Source organism: Streptopelia decaocto (assembly GCF_964273445.1).
Source record: "Streptopelia decaocto genome assembly, chromosome: 3".
NCBI classification, from domain to species: Eukaryota; Metazoa; Chordata; class Aves; order Columbiformes; family Columbidae; genus Streptopelia; species Streptopelia decaocto.
Genome location: NC_138656.1, coordinates 15,890,158 through 15,904,294, shown reverse-complemented (window position 1 = coordinate 15,904,294; position 14,137 = coordinate 15,890,158).

Sequence of the window (14,137 nt, the reverse complement as noted above, 5' to 3'; positions counted from 1 at the left end):
ATGCCCACCTATACCCTTTTGGGTCCTTAAAATACCCTCTCTTGAGGTAGTCTATGCCAAGGATGCACGGAGCATCTGGACCAGTCACAATGGGATGCTTTTGCCAGTTTTTTCCAGTTAGGCTCATTTCAGCCTCTACAACAGTCAGTTCCTGGGATCCCCCAGTCACTCCAAAAATATTGATGGATTGCGTTCCTTTATAATTAGAAGGAATTATTGTGCACTGAGCACCAGTGTCCACTAAAGCTTTGTACTCCTGGGGGTGTGTTGTACCAGGCCATCGTATTTGTACAGTCCAATAAACTCTGTTATCCCTTTCCTCCACCTGGTTGGAGGCAGGGCACCTCTAATTTCTGTTTTGCACAGTCTCTGGGTGTGAATTAGAGGTTCCTTCAAGAGCATCAGAATCTCTTCTGCTCCTTTTGTAAACTGGAGCAGCCACCTTCCTAGGAGTTTTTCCTTTTATCTCACGTACTCGTTCTTGAAGTTCTGAGGTAGGTCTTCCATGCCACTTATTCATGTTTTCTCCCTGCTCATGTAGGAAGAACCACAGTGAACCTCTTTTTGTGGGCTGCCTCTGTCCTCTCTCTCGAGACTGGAAACGCCTTTTCCTAACAGCTGAAACATAGGTTTGTGCAGGTCGTGAATGGTATGTGTCTTCTCTGAGTTCTTTGATTTCTTGCAATAGCTTTTCAAACCGGTCATCAGATTTTTCACACAGTTTCTCTACAGCAGAGACACAAGCCCGTAGAGAACCAGCAAGGCTGTCCTCAAAGTTCCGGAGCTGCTCAATCACTTCAGTAATATCTTGTATACCTCGTGATGACCAGACCATTCCTGCCAATGACTTAGCATATGCAGGTGGTGCACTTTGTACAAATCTGCGCCACAGAGGTCGTGTACAATTGATTCTGTCTGGGTCTGTCCCCTCTTGGCTGTTTGGTTCAAAATAGATGATCTCTCGCACAGCTAATTCTCTTAGGAACTGAATACCTCTCTCCATAGTATTCCAGTTCCCTAACTTGGATATACAATCTTCCTTGTAGGGAAATCTTACTTTCATAGCTGCCAGGAGTCGGGCCCAGAGAGTAGTGGCATTAGACTCTCTTGAAATTGCCCTATCAATGGTGGAATCTTTTGACAGAGATCCCAGCTGCCTGGCTTCACCACCTTCCAATTCAATTGTTCCTGCCCCATTGTCCCAGCATCGGAGCAGCCAGGTTAGAATATTCTCGCCTTCACGACGACTAAAGTCTTTTCGCAGATCTCTCAGCTCACCTGGAGAGAAGGACCGAGTGGTGGTCACTTCATCTCCTCCCTGTCCTGATGATGATGGCCCTTGGGTTGATGTTGGCCCTGTGCCATCATCTGCTGCACGGGTAGTCTTTCTAGTGACTTTCTTACAACCGGCAACTGATGCTGATATGGGTTTACCATCGTTTGATTCATTTCCAGAGTCTGAATGACTGTCACAGTGGTTACTGTGGTTACAGCAGCAACAGTGCCCAGTGTGTGAAGAAGGGGGGGCTGCCTTAGCCTGTGAGGCTGGAGAAGTAACGTTATCAGTAGCGGCAGAGGAATTCTGCGTAGGAGTTGTACCTTCAGCCTGCGAAACGGCGGCAGCTGCTTTTGCTGTTTTGCTCTTTCTCGAGCGGCTAGGAGAGCTTTTTGCTAAAGTTTCCGAAGACGCATCGCAAATCTCAGGACAACAAAGAGACGCAAACCTCCTGTTGAACGCCATTTCTCTTAACAGAAGCACAAACTGACACACATTCAGCAAACCAGATAACACCATCACAGTTCTATCAAAACTCCAAAGATATTCAAAATTCTCTAAAACATTTGCGAACTCTCCTAGCGACAAAACGAAAGTATTGTTAGTCAGCCTTTCTAAAGATTCACTTGACCAATTAGCAAACACAGAGCCGTTCTGCTCTTTAATCTCTCCTGGAGGCTTTTCAAGGTAAAGCAGAAGCGAGTAGAAACTCATTAGAGGCTGCAGTATAATTAAGTAAACTAGTGACAAACCACACAACATCATTATGACCATTGTCCAGTTCCTTGTTGTTATATAATGAATACTTCGATTAAGAAAGAAAGCCCAACACAGATATGGAATCAGTGAGCACAAGGTAGAAAACAATTGATACAACTTATGCCATAACATCTTTAAATCAGTGTAATTCACTTTGCCTTAATAACACTAAATAATGTCCGAAGCAAACAGACGCGCGAGTATCACAACTCTATGAGTTGGCACCGTGCCAAGAAAACTGAAAGGTACGTTAGAGCAGTAGAAAAGCCAAAAATCTTCACATTTACCCCTTTCTCTTGCCCCACGTTGGGCGCCAATTATCTGTCGAGGGTTAAGATTGCGGGGTGACAATAAAACCCTGGCAGATAATTGTTAACCTCCTCTCCCCCCCACTTCCCCCGTTTTGCCCCTCCCTCTCCCCCCTTCCCACTAAGGACAGGCGATCGGGAGGGAAAGAAGGACAGAGAGAAGAGAGTTGGAAAAATTAAAGATGTTTTACTAATGCTACTAATAAGAATAGAGAAAATAATACAAAATATACAAAACCAATCTTGAAAGTCTCAGCAACTGCAGAGCCGGCAACCAAAGTCCTGGATTAGACTCTGCAGCCAACCGGAGCTGGATTCAGTCTGTCACTAGGCCTCAGTTCTCAGGAACGACCAGCCAGATCCTCTCCTAAGGTCGGCCATAAGGAAAAAAAAAAGGGAAAAAAGGGAAGAGATCCTCGTGGTCTCCCACTTTTATATGAAGTATTCACGTGAATGGAATGTTATACACAGTTGGTCAGTTTCTTAGTCACTTGTTTCTCGTCGCCCCTCTCGCGAGATGTCCATCCATGCTTATCAATATGTTTGCATTCCATTGCTAGGTTTACCAAAACATGGGTCTGGTTCTCCAGGAAAATGCAGTTAATATGAAGGCTTTAGCTGACAGGCAAAATTCACTGAAAGAGAAACTTGTTTTTAGCAAAACCAGGACAGTGTTTTGGTATTTCTTGTTTTGATAAGGCTGTTAGGCTGCTGTTGTTTTAGGAAGGTTCTTTAGGGTTGGTTGCTGGAGTTTGGTTTTAGTGTTCTGGTCTAGAGATCTTGGTTGAGGTTGTTGAAGTTGCTGGAGGTTGTTCTTCTGAGGCAGGTTGTTAGAGGCTGGTTCTTGAAGGCTGGTTGGTTAAGACTGGCTAGTTTAGGTAGTTTTTGGTTGAGGATGTTTGCTGTCTGTAGTACTAGGTTGGTAATTAAGGTTGGTTGTTTTAGGCAGGATGTTTAAAGTGGTTTTCATTGAGGTTGTTTTCAGTGTTTTGTTTGAGGCTGGCTTATGTCATTTGGTTTAAGTTGTTCAGTTGAGTTTGGTTGAGATCATTAGTTTTAGGTTGTTTAGCTTATTTAGGTGGTTTAGATTGGTTATTTTACACTGGTTCTTTATCGGTAGGTGGTTAAGGGAAGTTGGCGTATGGTTGTGTCTTTAGGTAGGCTGGTTTAAGTAGGTTTGCTTTGCATCGTTGAGGTTGGTTTAACTGTTTCTCTTCAGCTTGGTTTAGGTGGTTTTGTTGAGTTGTTTGTAGGTATGGTGGATTAGCCAGTGGTTTTTAGGTTTTGGGGGTTGCTTTAGGTTAGTTTAGGCTTGTTTAGGTTTTTTGGTTTATATCGTTGCGTTTAGCGTTTTTAGGTTGTTCGTTATAGGTTGGTTTAGGCACATCAGGTTCCAGAGTTTTGTTTTGGTTTGGTTTTTTTTTTTAGATTCTTGGGTGTAGGCAGGGTTTTTTTTATTTATGTTGGTTGCTTAAGTTAGGTTCTTTTGTTTGGGTCAGGTTGTTTTGTTTGAGCCCAGTTGTGTGGGGGGCAGGAGGCTGAGCTTGGTGGAGCAGGAGGCACCCATCCAAAATGGCCCAAAGATTGACACGGTTCTTGTTTCAAAATGGGCTGCAAATATTTGTAAGGTAAACACCTCCCCTTTTGTTTTGAACATTATGCTTGTCTTTAGACTCAATTGCTGAAACTTCTGAGCTTACTCATAAGCAAAGCTTACACATGCACTGAAACTTCAGCACTGTGCACATCATGACCCGAGACAGAGCATCTGTCTTTTAAGAAAGGAAATGTTACAGTTCTGAACAAGTTTTTTGGGACGACAATTAGCAAAAGGACAAAAAGCATTTTTAATCACTGGTACCATGATGTGAAGTTTGAAAGGGACAAACTGTCAGCAATATCAATATTCCAAAGGTACTGTTAAAAAAAACAAACAAAAAACCAACACGCTAACCAAATAAAAAAATCACACACACAAAACAAACACAGCAAACAAATTTTTTTCCACCTTAAGTAAAATGGACACTAGGAAATACTCTGTTCATACAGTTATGCAGTTTATTTAGTGAGGGATGTTTATTTACATCCACTGCATCCCTTTATGGTAGATTTTCCCCCAACACACATGCATGACTTCATTGCTGTCATATATTCATTAACCTGAAGTGGCCATTTCTGCTCTCTATGGCTGTGATTAATGTGTCTCCTTTAAAAAACAAGCTGCTCTGTGCCAACAAAACTCTGAAGAGGTACTTTATACTACACACAGAGATAGACTCTTTGTCTTCAATCAGATCAGGATTTTTCAAAAGCTGTGACAGCATATTTTTCCATATTGGTCTGACAGCATCAGTCCATGAGCCTGCACAGAGCTGCCTGCTCCATTTGCTATGACACCAGCCTTGCTTCCTTCTGCAAAGGGAGGGGGCCACTATCTGCCACTATAGTACAATTCAGCCAACTACATGTTAAGTCTGGAAATAAACATAGGCATCGATGTGAGCAGCCTGATTTTTAGATGTGTCAAAAAACATACAGCTCTCAGAGCTACCATGTAGAAAAACCAGGACTCTTTCTAGGTGCCTAACATATGAGTAGCTAAATATGAATATTTTTATCTTAATCACCTGCTAGAAAATAATGGATCTGCAATATTATTGTTCCAGCTATATTCTAAGGAAACTCTTCCCCATCTTTGAGACGATCAGCTCCCTACTGCAAATCTGGGCTCAGCTGCATATGTTGGTCTCTGAAGTGCCGTTTTTGTATCAGATGATTCACTTTCTGCGGATAAGGTACAATAAATGCAGATACCAATAAAACATACCCCACTCACAATTTGGCTTATGTAACTGATACATTTACAAGTTTCACACATGAAGAGCTACTGGTTGTTTTCCATACAGGTGCAGACTCAGTTTCTATGCAGGCACAGAATTTACGTGTAAACATCAGTAAAACATTTTTCGTTTTAGGTTTGCTTGGATTCAAACACCACTAAGGAACCCATATTCCCATACTAATTGATGGTGTGGGACTTTAGACAGAGGAAGACCAAAATCCTCTTTGTGGTCTGTATGTAGAAAATACTGAAATAATAATTGGCAGAAAGATTAACTGGAAGTTCAAGATAAACTCCAAATGAGTAGCAATTCCAACATGGCCAGTAATAGTTTTGTCACTGTTTGGATTTTTACTATTGCTGTAGTCTCTTATAAATAAAGCTGTTTACTGGCAACATATCAAAAAGACATTATCAGAAAAATCAGTCAGATACACTACTTCAGCTATAACAGCTATACAATGCTACCTATCTTAAAGGCTCAGATTTATGAGGCAGAAACATTGCTCCAGGCAGTTTTCAAGAATAGGTACAGGAGGTGGAGATTGCAGAAAGGAGGGTGTTGTGTTGTGGTTAAAGGTTATAAAGCTGCATTTACACAGCAGTCTTCAATAGCTACAAAATTAACTTAGATATTTCAGGAAAAGGACAAGTAAGAAATCATTGGTGTTACAGAGACAAGGGGAAAAAGAACTTTTTTTTTCCTCCAGTGAAACTCCTGTCAAAATGGAAACCAGGCAATTTATGTAGAGGTATCAGAAACAGTTTCTTCTGCTGAGATTTTTTAGAAGCAGACTGTGGGAGAGGGGGAGAGGATGAGGCATAGGAAATTTAACATGCTTCCCAGGCACATGCTGTGACAGTACGATTGTCACCTTTTAAAGCCCATGAATCAAAGGTATTGAAGATTCAAGCATTTTTCTTCTGGCAGTGGGTGGCCTAGTCCCAAAATCCAGCTGCCTTTCTGTATGAGGGACAGCTGAAATCATCTTTGCATGCACTAGATCTATGTTATTATGCAGATCATATCAAACATATATGCTCTGGTGGGCTTTCTCCTGATGTATTTGCCTCCTCCTCCAAGCTAAGCACATGTCTCTGTCACAAAATACCATAGCCATACCCCCCAAATCAACCAAGTTATTATATGATTATAAATAGCCATTTTCTCTTTATTTTCCCCTCTTCTTTCTCTTACACTTTCATCTACTTCAGATTTTTTGCAGTGCTGAGCTGGAGCTCAGCTCTTTTCAGAGAAGCAGAAGAACAGAGCTAAGTTGAAGAGATGTCAGTCTGAGTACCTACTTGATTAACTTAAATAAGATGGATCTCTCAGTGTATTTTCACATATTTTAGAGCAAATGCTACCAACAACAGACAAACTGCCCAGGTCTTAGAGGTCCCTTTCAAAGAAGAAAAGCAGCTGGGGCAGCACAGCCAACACCAGACCTTGAAAGCCTGCCCGTCTTCAAATGTGGCTCTCCCCGTCTGCAACCTACTGCAGGGTGCAGCCTAGGATGCTCGGGTTAAGTCACAGATTGCATCAGACTCCAAATCAAGAAAAAATTTTCATCATCCTCGATGCTGTTAATAACCTCTCCTGGCCCCAGTAATTTCAAGACACAATGCACACAGGGAGGAATTTATCAGAACACAGCAGGCTTCACAGAACCCTGCTGTACGTTGGGAGGTTCCTAAAAGAAACTCAGTGCTCCTTACTATGTTTATCCTGGAAGGAACAGATAAATAACACTAAGGGCAAAGCTATCAACAGTCAAGGCTGCAGAACAAACACACAAGCTGCCAACATGGCTGAGAGCAGTAGTGCGTGCAGTCGGCCATTTCATCCTCAGCACTAACCAGAACAGGCTCCTTCAGGGGAAAAACCCTTGTGAGGCAGTTACACAATACCATGCCATCTCTTAAAATCTCCCCATTCATGCCAAGAGGTCCCAATGCCAGAAGATTTATATCCCTGCCTGTGCCACTTCTATAGTCTGCTGGTTTTCAGTTTGGAAACGATTTCCCACACACCCATTTTTACTTGCATTATTTTGGTTTCACTGATTTCCCTCTTGTTTATGTATCATGGAAGACTGGAAAAAACATAGCATCAAAAATATCAGTGAGAACTCCTGTGTACTATCCTAACATCCCCTCATTTTTACCTCTTCCCCTTCCATAAAGAATTCCAATCACACATACAAAAATACCCTTCCACAACACTAAAAATTCTCATTGCTTGTCTTTGCAGACCCTCAGTTTCTGCTGCAACCTTTCATCTCTGGTCCGTTTTGATAGCCCAGATCTGATCACCAGGTCTAACTTTACAGGTCAGGAAGGTCTTGTCACTTCCATGAAAAGAAAAGTCTTTACACCAAGAAGTTAGTGCATCAGTGTTTTTTCAAATTCTTTATCGTTTGCTCAACAGCATGAGAGAATCAGTGCACAGGCTCCCGATGCTTCTCCCAGTGTCCACCCCTCAACACAGAGGTTCTGCAGCAATTTAGTGGAAATAGATTATTTCTTAGTGATAGCTAGTATTAGTCATGTTAGCTTTTATGCAATGATAATATAAAATGGGTACAGGATGAGTGCTGTATCTGCATCTTTATGCATGTAATTTGAAAGAGGCTGTCTAAATAAGCATTTAGGGAATTAATTGTGGATACTTACTTTCTAAAATGGCAGCATTAAAAAGCTGCCATTTCACTTTAATTAACACCAGGCTTTTTAGCAATTCCCCAAGTGCAACTTACCATGATTCTTTCAAATAGCTTCAAACTTTGAACAAGTCCAGCACCTAAGGATCCCAATTTAGACACTGGGGGGAAGGGGGGTAGGGGGACAGGCAGGAAGAAGTTCTAAATTGGGCATCTAGTTCTTCAGAAGAGTAGCTGGAAGCCAACTGCTACAATAGCTTCATTTCAATGCTGAAATAGGATGGATCTGAGCTCTTTGGAAAATCAGGTATTTAGTGGCAAAAATCTATAAGTGTTCAGTTAGAATTACCATTTCTGTTGGGAAAGACACATTTGTTTTACTAGATAAAGCAGCAATCATTTAGCTGTTTTTCTCACAGCAAGAAATCCCATGTTTCATGAATTTATGAAAGCGTGACCGAATCCTGTATGCTTTATCTTCCCTCTATATTTGCTGAGTGAATGAAACAGGTAAGGTTTGCAATAGGGCAGAGGACTAGCTGAAAAGCTAATGTCAGGCTTGCAGATTTCAAATAAATCAGATATTCTGGAAGGCTTTCTTAATTCAGCAGGAGTAACTGAAGTCTGAAGACTAAAAATATCAGCTTAAAGAAAACCCTACATAAAGCCTGTGCTATTCTGTTAAACCATTTCTACTCAACTGATGCTATTAGGGTTGTACTTTAATCATTGCTACTAAATTCTTAAGTGTGTTGCACAATTTCCTTAGTTAGGGAAACTTACTCAACATCCATGAATGTACCATTTATATATTACATAGCAAGTAAACATTGATTTATTGGTATAGCAGGTTCTTAAATAGAGTAGTTCAACTGCATCTATATTCAACTCTGATTTATCTGCTACCTTGTGGGAGGGGTAAGGGGGCTTAGCTTATGCAATTGAAGAAAAATAGTATTTGCCCCATGTTGTTTTTGCAAAAAGCTTCTGTTTTTATAACCTCTGCAAATAATGAACAGTATCCACTGCTGAAAGTTTCTCATCACACATTTTCTAGCAGTAAACTTTAATTGTACTGAACACAAGGTGGACCATATTCTGCCCATATGTAATACCTGGCAGTCTCATTTTTACCAAGGTACTGTTTGGCCTATTAAGTAACAGTTTTACTTCTTTAGGCAGGTACATAATCCCAGAGGAGCAAAACTTCCAACAGTTACCATTTTATGGAGTTTCATATGCTATTTACTGTTTCCTCTTAAGGCCATAAGCCTGAGATTACATGTCCACCCACACATACAAACACATTTTTCCTTCTAGTTACATTTCTATCCCTAGAGATTATGGATCTGCCTGGAATAATAAACTATGTGCATCCTAAAATATTAAAACCAACCCAAGATGCATGTAATCAGAGGATCTTTTCACATGGTGCTCATGAGTTTTGGGGAGGAAGAGAAGAAGACTTTTGATTTGGGAACATTTCTGCTGGGCAAAGTTTACCACCTCGCAGTTTATGCAACAGCTCTGACTCACTCACTGCATCCCATCTGCTGGGACATCTCCAGCTCCTGGAGTGGCAGTGGCACCGATGCAGCATGGAGCAGGGCTGTGGGCGCATCTTCTTATCCCTGAGGATGGCATGGATGGGAGGCAAAAATGCACTGCAGAGGCTGCAAGGTCAACCTGGAAGCAACACACGCACACAAAAGTCAAGGACGACCTGGAAGCCACCTAGGAAGGACCAGCTCCTTGCAATGATGTATCACAACAAGCCTTTCTGGAGGGGGCATACTGAAACACCACCCCCATTTCCTTAACATATTCACAGGTGACATCAGCTCAGATGAATTCAGAGCTCTGAGGTTGGAAACATAGCCTGCTAAAACCATTTGCGGTGATGGGCCAGCTGCAATGTAGATGGCATTACAGCCAATGTCTCAGCTTGCTTAAGCTGTCATTTAGTTCCTAGCATAGTAAAATAATGGTAAAATTGGCCTTTCTTCTTCATTTATTGAAGTGTTGTTTAAAAGATTTGTTTTCACACTATTTTTCTGGCAGCATAACATATTTTTAAGTTTTATTTTTCTTCATTTTTAATTTTTTTTTTCCCAACACTGGAGTCTTCAATAAGTTTGCAATTTTAATGAGGTATGTTAACCATTTGAATAAATACAAACCATAAAACAAGTGAAAAATTAAACTCTCTCCCTTCTTGGAAGTTAGAGATAATTTCATATCTGTATGAGGTGCCAACTGCCCGACTATTTGCTTAAATATGTCATTTCAGGTGTTCTTAAAAATACAGTTCCATCATAACAGGAAGCAGCCCTATTGCCCTAGTCATCAAAATTATTTTCATAGTGAATGCAGAGCAGCACACGCATTCTCACAAAACTCATTACAAGAAAGAAGAAAAATCTAAAGCAGAGAGAAAACCAGGAATGGTTGTGCAGTGTTTCTGTGACGCAGAGTATGAATGGCCAGAGTGGCCAAGGTAATAATTTTTATATCTCCACCACTTTGGACCATTCTACTTAGCTGCTGCATGAATCAAAGGTACACTCAATTCTTCATTTCTTGATCATGCCTTAAAAACAGACAAGTACCACCCACTTCATTATATGATTATTTGCCCTCAAGTTCTAAGCTGAAAAAAACAAAAAAGCTCAAAATATAATAAAGAAGGTAGGAATAACTCTGCATTTGTAAACAACTCACACTGATGAATAAATGGTATCCATGTTAATACTGCCAAAGGCAAAACTGTGGCCCAAGAAAAAGCGTCAATGTCTTTTACATTGCTCTAACCTCATTGGAATAGTTATTTATTAACATCCAGATTTTACCCATACATCAATTGCTACAAATATTTCACACTCTCTCCCTTACAAGGTCAAAATACAGCCCATGGAGGATTACTACTGAAAAAAATTTAAAAAGGCTTGCTTCCTAGTCAGCTCAAAGTCACTGTGAAAGACAGACCTATCTGCACACATAGCAACTTAGAAAGGAGATTCAAACTGTAAGAGCAGGGATGCCAGCAGAACTATGCTGAAAAGTCAATATAATTTTGAAATTAATTTTTTTTAAAAATCAGAACCTACTCTGAGCTTTCTTGGATGCTCACGTACATGTGAAGTATGTGAACATATGAGCTCAAGGTGATATCCACATCCCTGCAATGTGTGTCCTCTGCAGCTCCTGGGCCACAGGGCACATCCCAGCCTGGTGTGCTGATGCTGGAGGCAGGCAGGGTACCCCAGTACCACATTTTGTCAGCACCTCATCCCCTCCGTCTTTGCACCCTGGTAACTCAGCCCCCATCAAGTTTTTCTCACAAGCAGCTCAGTACTGCTATCTATGCAAGGCTGGAGATGCCAACGGCTCCACTATGGACACCATGGGAGATGTCCCAGAGCCACCCACTCCTTGAGGGACAGCCTGGGTCATGATTCCAGGATAAGCAAAGCCTGGGGTGAACTTAGCTTATCTTCACCCCAAACAGAGCAGAGTGGTCCCAGTCCTCACCCCACTGCCTAGGGCTGTGCCTGGGAAACAGGGTCCCTCCAACTCCACAAAAACAGAGCACCCTGCCTCTCCTGTCCACCCTGACCTGCCTGGCTGAGGGAACCAAGGTGGTACAGCCACCACCTTTGGCTACTGGTCTAAGCCTTGATAGCAACATCATCCAACACTTACAGAGGGTGTCCAGCCATTTGCTAACCAGCATCAGCCTTGCTCACTGTCCAGCTGCCCATCAGCAGGCACAGCCATTCCCTCCGAAGACATTAAAAATAATGTCCCCAGTCAATGGACACCAACAAGTGACTGCAAGTAGATGAAACTGCAGCAAATCTATCCTCATTATTTCAGTAAGTGCTAAAAGAAGATAATCTGCTGTTTGCTCACTTGTTTTTCAAGTGCAAAGAAGGCAAATTAGGTCACAGCCATGGCACACATTGTCTGAGAGTTTGTTATTACTGAAGCCATATAAGTGCCACCATTCTCGTTCAAAGGTGTGATAAGCAAGATTTTATTTCTCATACATTCACAACTCTTTTTTTTTTTTTTTTTTTTTTTAGTGTTTTCTGATGCAACAGAAAAATTTAAATGCTCATAGCTGTTTGTAAACTTAGGCAAGAGCTATAAAACTCCCATTTGTCAGTTTTCAAACTCCTTGCAAGAACTATAATATGCATCTCAGCAGTGCAGAGCAGCAGCACGTTTGGCTTCTCCTGAGGCAGCTTTTTCTCCAAGCTCCCCCCAGCTCCTTTGTGTTCCCCTGCAACATACTTCCCTCTTCCCAATACACAGCAAGTACAGGCATAGTTTCTCTTGTTTAGCATTCTCTTTGTATCAGCTTCCTTACACCTATTGTGCCCAGCACTATTTCCAAAAGTATTACCACTAAAGAAGTGGCATTTGGATAACAGAGACATTGCCCATGAATGCCTTGTCTTCAATTTAGCCATGTGTATTTGTGTCTTAGAGGAAAGAAGCATCCCTCACAACTTTTCCACTTTTTTTTTTTTTTATGAATAAATCTCAAAATAGAACAACAGGAGACAAAATTACTTATTAGATAACAACTGCCAAAATCTGGTGCTAATAGATTGGAATTAGTGCAGAGAAATGCATTCTGCAAAGAAAATATTCAACCTGTAAAAGAATTAAATTGGCACCAAGACAAAAGTTCTTTATTCAAAATACACATTTACAAGGTTCCCATGTAAGTTTTACTTTTGTGGTATAAATATATATATATATATATAAGGCCAAACTACAATTAGCAGATGATAACCTTAAGTAATACAGAACACACTCCAATTATCTGCTGACTCTTGATAAAGCCTGTATACCTCTACCCTCTATTTAATGCTTCTCTTACCCACTTTCTTTCTCAGCTGGTTTCATCCTAATAGACTGTGTAGTACCTCTTCCATGTTTTGCTTCAAAACTAGACACTCCCCAAGCCCTGATGTGGCGACTTAGATGACACTTCTCAATTTGAAAAGATTTCAAGGGTGAGAGAAAGCAGAGTGTGTAGTGAGATTATGGGACACAGGATTCATGTTGGGTCTGGCCAGACTGTCTAGCAGTGTGAGAGAATGTTGTTGGCTACTCTGGCTTGCTCCAAATTTAATTTTTGAAGACTTCCACAGAAATCACACAGTGATTCCTCGGTGAGAGTTTACAGAAAGCATGTGTTACCCACATGAATTAAAACAAAGTGAACTTAAGTCATCCACTGAGAATCTGGTAGGCTTTGGGTGAAAGCCTGAAGTCTGATGAAGGAGTTGAGTGGTAGCAGGGATCTGCCAGCTGTGCTGACCCTGCTGCCCTTGCACATCGCTCCCCTGTGCCAACCCTGCTGTGCACACACGGCCCTCCCCGAGACGAGATTGCAGGGACAAGCACAAATTATACTGCAAACCCTTTACCTGCCTTTTGGAGGTGGCAGTGAAGACAATTCAGAGCAAGAAGAATATTCTGCATATGTTCCTCAGTGGTGCCAATTTTAGGAAGTTGGAAACAGGAGCTAAGTGTCTGCAGGAACATCAGCTGGTACCTGGAGCCAGAAAGCACAGGAATAAGCAAGTAAGTAAGAGCAGAAAAGCCTATAACTGTAGAGCACAACAGGAGCCTGAGCTCACAACAGAGACTGTTATTTTCTGGCAACAGAGAAATAGTAAATCAATGCTTCATCCTGATCTGGTGGCTGGCTGACATCTACAGCATCCTGCCACAGATGCCTTCCACTTTTGTAGTTCACACAACAGTTCTGCACAGTAAATCTTCCACGATAAGGAACACTACAGGAAGCAAAACAGTTTCCACAAGAAGTATTGTGCTTGTGTTTTCAGAAGCAAAACAAAATCAAAACACATACACAAAAAAAACAACCAAAAAACAACCAACATCCACCCCCCCAACCTACAGATAGCTGAGGTCTTAGATCAAGGAAATCCAGAATTAACTCCATCAGTATAACCTGGACTTTTCCTCTTTTATGAAGTGTACACTGTCTCTATATGCAGAAAAAAGCATTAGACGCTATAACAAAATACCTAAAATTATGACATATATCTGATTTTTTTTTTTTAAACACACAATAGCATGCAACCTTCCTGCTGTGTCTACATAGCACAAATTGTACCTCTATATCCCAGAAGATGCTTATTTGGGATGCTTGTATTTGAACTATGTAAGCAAAACCACTGGTTTACAGACCAAACGCATCCCAGAAGACATGCTCCAATTGCTTGGCACTGACCCTTCCTCCAGG